The sequence below is a fragment of the Podarcis pityusensis genome (genome assembly GCF_964106645.2).
Source record: "Podarcis pityusensis genome assembly, chromosome: 4".
Taxonomy (NCBI): Eukaryota; Metazoa; Chordata; class Lepidosauria; order Squamata; family Lacertidae; genus Podarcis; species Podarcis pityusensis.
This window is the reverse complement of record NC_138027.1, coordinates 8,449,639-8,455,888: the sequence shown is the minus strand read 5'-3', so window position 1 is coordinate 8,455,888 and position 6,250 is coordinate 8,449,639. Positions and strand designations below refer to the sequence as shown.

Genomic DNA, 6,250 nt, shown 5'->3' with positions numbered 1-6,250 from the left:
ACCCTCTTCATACCACTTCTGGTCCTAGGAGACCGGGGGGGGGGGGCTGGTTGCAGCAGGAGGGGGAGACCCCAGCTTCTTCTGCAGCCTGCTTCTTGGTCTCCCTCCTCTCCTGCCTCCTCTTCTGCCTCTGATTCTGCACTGCTCTCTGCCACAGTTTCTTCCTGCTCACTAAACCCTGTTACTTCTTCAGCTTCCAACACCTTCTGCTCCCAGTCTTCTGACCACTCAGAGTTGTCTCACCACCAATCCCCGGGCTCTGAGCCTTCTTCCCTTGGGGGTTCCCCAGCTGGTTCCTTCCATCATTCTCCAGCCAGTCCGTGACAGCTGGGGTCACAAGCAGGCCCAGACAGAGGGGCGGGAGGGCATATGGGCCACTTGGCCCAGGCCTCCGATTCCAAAGAGGGCCTCGGTCAGCAAATTTATCTATATTTTCCATTTTGTCTTTATATGCAGATGCAGTTCAAGCCTTGAAATAGAATTATTTGTCAGCAAAATTATTTATATACTCACTTATTTATAAGACCAGTTATCCCCAGGGTAAAAAAAGGGAGGCACATTATCTACCTGGCCCGGGCCTCTGCCTGGCTCTGCAAAGCCCTGGCCACAAGAAACCTGGTTATGATGCTTGGACACATAAAAGAATGAAAAGGTTTTGGTGAACTCAATGTCCCTGGCAAAGAGGAAGCCTCCTGTTACGTCTCTGTATGCTCTGTGGCCTCCCCCCCCCCCTTCCATTCAGCTGGAGATGAGTCTCTCTCCAACAAGTGTAATCCAATTCAGTGATGTAGCAGAATTAAAGGTAAAGTAAATGGACCCCTGATCATTAGGTCCAGTCGTGGCCGACTCTGGGGTTATGGCGCTCATCTCGCTTTACTGGCCGAGGGAGCTGGCGTACAGCTTCCGGGTCATGTGGCCAGCATGACTAAGCCGCTTCTGGCGAACCAGAGCAGTGCACGGAAACACTGTTTACCTTCCTGCCAGAGCAGTACCTATTTATCTACTTGCACTTTGACATGCTTTCAAACTGCTAGGTTGGCAGGAGCAGGGACCGAACAATGGGAGCTCACCCCATTGTGGGGATTCGAACAGCCGACCTTCTGATTGGCAAGTCCTAGGCTCTGTGGTTTAACCCACAGTGCCACCCGCGTCCCGTAGCAGAATTATCTTACCTTTTTAAAAAAGAAATTCCACTGTATCTCTGTGTTGGTTCCTCCCGTGGGCTTTCTGAAGAGGCACACCCAGATCGGTAACTCACACAGAGAGAACGGAGTTGGACTCCTCACTTTTACATGCTCAGGTGCACTCCTGTTGTAATTCAGGACAAAAAGTGTGTGCCTCAGTATCGGAAAAGGTTCTTCACAGATAGCGAGAGATTTGAACCTGCATTTTCTAGTTGGTTTCGTTTACCACTGAATTTGCTCTTTAGGTGTCAAAAAGAGTAGAATGTTCCTTTTTGGTCCACGCTGCAACCTTTGCAGCTGCCTGGTTTTTGAAATCCCTGCTGCTTGATGAATAATACCCAAGTCCTGCTCACTTTCATTAATAATAGCATTGTCTGGCTAATCTCTGGATAAACATCTTAGCTCTTCTTCGGATACTATTTTGAGGATCCAAGTACCTGCCTGATATCCTGGCAACTGAGCTTTGCCGGACATCAGTGAGCACAAGCCAACAGAAGAGCTTTTAGAAATCCAACAATTATAGCCCGTGCTTAAAGCTTAATGCTCCTGCCAAATCTTTGACAAGGTTTGCCTCTTCTCTCCCTCACCACTGTGGCCAGTGCACAAAACTCTTCTTGCATATGCTTAATAATAATAATAATTTATATCTTACCCATCTGGCTGTGTTTCCCCAGCCACTCTGGGCAGCTCCCAATAGAATATTAAAAACACGATAAAACATCAAACATTAAAAACTTCCCTAAACAGGGCTCCCTTCAGATGTCTTCTAAAAGTCAGAATAGTTGTTTATTTCCTTGACATCTGGTGGGAGGGTGTTCCAAAGGGCAGGCGCCACCACTGAGAAGGCCCTCTGCCTGGTTCCCTGTAACTTGGCTTCTCACAGGGAGGAAACCGCCAGAAGACCCTCGGTGCTGGACCTCAGTGTCCGGGCAGAACGATGGGGGTGGAGACGCTCCTTCAGATCTACTGGGCTGAGGCTGTTTAGGGCCATTTTAAAATAAAACCTACATTAAAAAAAAAAAGGTAAAGGACCCCTGACAGTTAAGTCAGGTTGCGCCGCTCATCTCGCTTTACTGGCAGGGGGAGCCGACATTTGTCTGCAGACAGTTTTTTCCGGGTCATGTGGCCAGCATGACTAAGCCGCTTCTACCGAAACCAGAGCAGCGCATGGAAACGTCATTTACCTTCCTGCTGGAGTGGTACCTATTTATCTACTTGCATTTTGACGTGCTTTCGAACTGCTAGGTGGGCAGGAGCAGGGACTGAGCAATGGGAGCTCACCCCGTTGCAGGGATTCGAACCGCTGACCTTCTGATCAGCAAGTCCTAGGCTCTGTGGTTTAACCCACAGTACCACCCGTGTCCCATTTTAAGTTAGAGCTTAATAATTATTTCATCATCTATATACTTCTTCTTAATTGTATTTCACTATTAATATACTTCTTAATTTCATTTCAGTTCAACAATTACTTTGATAAAATACATATTTTGTTTTGCGCAAATGGCTTGAGATGCCTATTAGGTCCATAAACTACCATAGAGCATATATTCAACCAAAAAACAGCCACCATTTGTTGTTGACAAAGGACAGCTAGACATATAACGGGCCCCATTACCTTCAGTAGCTTAGGGCCTCATCAAACCTAAATCCTGCCGTGTGTGTGTGTTTATGTGTGTGTAGGGTTAGGGAACTTGCTGAGCCCACACCCATCCATGCACCGCAAATTTATTGCCAGGTAATTACTTGTCTGCTCCAGTTACTGCGATGTGATGCAGTTGGGGAAGAAGAGGAGGACGTGTGCAGGCTTGCATTATATCACGGACGCTCCACTCCCCTAAAGTGCTTTGCTGGCAAGCACTCTGGGCTCAGGTGTGCAGAGGTCAGCAGAGTAGCTCAGAAAGGGAGGGGGGAAATGGATTGAGCCCCTCGCTTGGCTATAAGCCAAATGAGAGAATGTCGAGCGCAGCTTTTGAAGCGTCCAACCTCTGCTTTGTTAATGTAAGTATAAAATAATATATAGCTGGAAAAGGAGATGGTGTTGGACATTCAGAGGAAGAGAGGAGAACTAGCCCTGCTGTACATCGGAGAGGGCTGTGTGGAGAGAGTCTCTTCCTTTAAATTCCTAGGAGGTTATCTCAGTGAAGACCTTACTTGGAAAATCAGTACAACCCAGGTGGTTAAGAAAGCCCAACAGAGACTCCATCTCCTCAGAGTATTGCAGAAGAACGATGTCAATCAACATTTGATGATCTCCTTCTACCGGTCCACAATAGAAAGTGTCCTTTCCTACTGCATCACGGTGTGGTACACTAGTTTGACATCAGCTGATAGGAAGTGCCTACAGAGGATGGTGAATACAGCACAAGATATTATGGGCTGTCCCGTGAAACCGCTGGAGGAAATAGCGGAAGAACGTTGCCTCAGGAGAGTGAGGAAAATTCTCAGGGATGATTCACACCCTGGCCGGCACTTTCTTGATCTCCTGCCCTCGGGCAGAAGATATAGAAGCATGATAGTCGCACCAACAGGGTAAAGAACGGCTTCTGTCCGTGGGCTGTTAGGCTGCTGAATGAAAAGATAACAACAGGGCAACTGACTTTTGGGTTTGGTGTGTGTGTGTGTGTGTGTGTGTGTGTGTGTGTGTGTGTGTCAGTAAATGAGTGGAATTAAGACTAAGAGAGCTGAGTGGGGGGGGGGCTCGTGTAATCTCACTGTATACAAGTTGTACAAGTGACAATAAAGTATTTCAATTCAATAACATAATATATAGCTAGAAAAGTTAACAAATGGATTCAGGGGGCCCTTTTCAGTTAGAATCATAGAACCGTAGAGTTGGTAGGGAGCCTGAGACAGGGGCGTACGAAGTGGGCAGAGGGGGCGGGCCGGCCAGGGTGCCACTCTGGGGTGTGTGTGTGTGTGTGTGTGTGAGTGAGTGACAAGATGGCCCCTTCCTCCCCCCAGCTGTAGAGCGGCCAAGGGTGTGCGCAGTTAGTATGGGCGCTGCTCGCACAGCGTCCATATGGGCTGCCGCGCGGGCACACTCCGTACGGGATGCCACACATGTGCACTCCGTACGGATGCCGCGCGGGCACCACTGGGCGGTTTGCCCTGCCCTGCCCTGCCCTGCCCCTCGGCGTCCCACCCCAGGTGCCAGAGAGGGTTCCTCTGCCACTGCCCTGAAAGTCATCTAATCCAACCCCTGAAATGGAGGCTCTGTATCCTTTCCTACCCCCAGTCCTAAGGTCTCAAAAACACCTCCTGCCACATTCTCCTCTAAACATCATTTATTCAACAGATACAGAACGAACATATTCCATTCCTTATCATTCCACTTCCTGCCTTTCTATAGCTTTCTTTTGCAGCAGTTACTGGGTTGTGTTCATTTTCGTTTTTATTATGTATTTTGTGCTTTTATATTGTGGCTTTATGTTGTAATGGCCCTGAGACCTGCAGGTATAGAGCAGTATACAAATTTAATTAATAATTTAATGTTGTTGTTGTAGTGGCCCTGAGACCTGCAGGTATAGAGCAGTATACAAATTTAATTAATAATTTAATGTTGTTGTTGTAGTGGCCCTGAGACCTGCAGGTATAGAGCAGTATACAAATTTAATTAATAATTTAATGTTGTTGTTGTTCCTTGGCTACTGAACATGCTCAGTCTTCAGTGAGCTGTTTGAAAAACAGTGACTTGTCCCTCTGATTATTATTTTTAAACTTTCCAATCATTGGGGTTCCCAGTGCTGAGACCCCCTCCTTGCATCTCAGTGGCCCCGGGTCCATTGGGGCAAATGCAGCTCTGACCCACTAACCTCATTCTTCGCTCGCCAGTCTTTGCCTGCCTGCCTTCCTTCCTCCTATCTTCCTATCAGCTTCCTCCTCCATAGGCTCACCTTAGGACTTTATAGAAGGAAGAGGATGGGGACAACGCTAGAATTAGTTGCCTCTGCCAGTCATTGGCTCTGGTTCTGCTTATAGAATTATGGAACCGCAGAGTTGGAAGGGGGTACCAGGGTCATCTAGTCCAACCCCCTGCAATGCAGGAACTTCAACTAGAGCGTCCAGGACAGATGGCCATCCAATCTCTGCTTGAAAACCTCCAAGGAAGGAGAACCCACAACCTTTTGTGGTGTAGCCTTATGAGGCTTTGCCCTCGGGTGGGAAAAATATTGCGCCTGGGAAAGGGAAGTGGGAGTCAACAGACACTCAAGGAATAGTTTCGGAGAAAAGGCTTTTATTTCTACCATCCATGAACTGGTAGAAGGAGCAAGTGTGATAAGTCACAAAAAGCATGCATGAGTTCACAATCATGTGCACAAGCATATATACCCCTTTCCAGTTCCCTCCCCCTTTCTCCTCCCTCAGAAGTTCCTCTGAGCATGAACAGAAAGCTGTCTTGGGACTATTGGACTCTTGGCACCCTTCCCAGGAAAAGGGGGGGGGTGAGAAGCCAAGGGGTTTTCAGCATGTTCAGATATGTTTCAATCTCTTGTTCTGGCATGGTTCCCGGACAGAAAGCAAGTTACAATGTGGTTCTTTAGCAAGGCCAGAAGACATGAGAAAGGCCTGAGAAACAATGGACTGTTCTCTACCTTTGTTACAGCAGAGCGGAATGTTTCTGATGCTTAGCTGCTGAGAAAATGATTTTGAGAAGCTTTGAGAAGCTTTGAGACTGCTTTTGGGGGGGGTGACTTCGGGCCTAGGTGAGGTCACCTGTCCTCACCTTCCTTCACTGGGAGTTTGTTCCATGGTCAAACAGCTCTTACCATCAGAAAGTTATTCCTGATGTTGAGTCAGAATCTCCTTTCTTGTAACTCGAAGCTGTGGGTTCCAGTCCTACCCTCCAGAGCAGGAGAAAACAAGCATACTCCTCCTCCCATGGGACAGCCCTTATTTGAGGATGGCTGGCACGTCTTCTGTCCCTCTCCTCTTCCCCAGGCTAAACATGCTCTGCTCCTTCAACCATTCCTCATCAGGCTTGGTTTCCAGACCCTTGATCATCTTGGTTGCCCTCTTCTGCACATCTTTCAGGCATCTGGAGGTATCTGGTTGGCCAGCTCCCTCAA

At 47.9% G+C, this 6,250-nt stretch overlaps 1 protein-coding gene and 1 long non-coding RNA gene across 4 annotated transcripts in view; one reads left to right on the top strand and one right to left on the bottom strand.

The window, feature by feature from the left end:
• LOC308475485 overlaps nt 1-6,022 on the bottom strand; it is a 17,789-nt gene extending 11,767 nt beyond the window's left edge. For all 3 annotated transcript variants that reach the window (XR_013985251.1, XR_013985252.1, XR_013985253.1), the window contains exon 1: nt 5,951-6,022. This is a non-coding gene — a long non-coding RNA (uncharacterized lncRNA). The remainder of the gene's footprint in view (nt 1-5,950) is intronic.
• The window catches only part of MAP6 (microtubule associated protein 6), a 60,726-nt gene that overhangs the window by 10,627 nt on the left and 43,849 nt on the right, over nt 1-6,250 (top strand). The gene's annotated exons all lie outside the window — the stretch shown is intronic.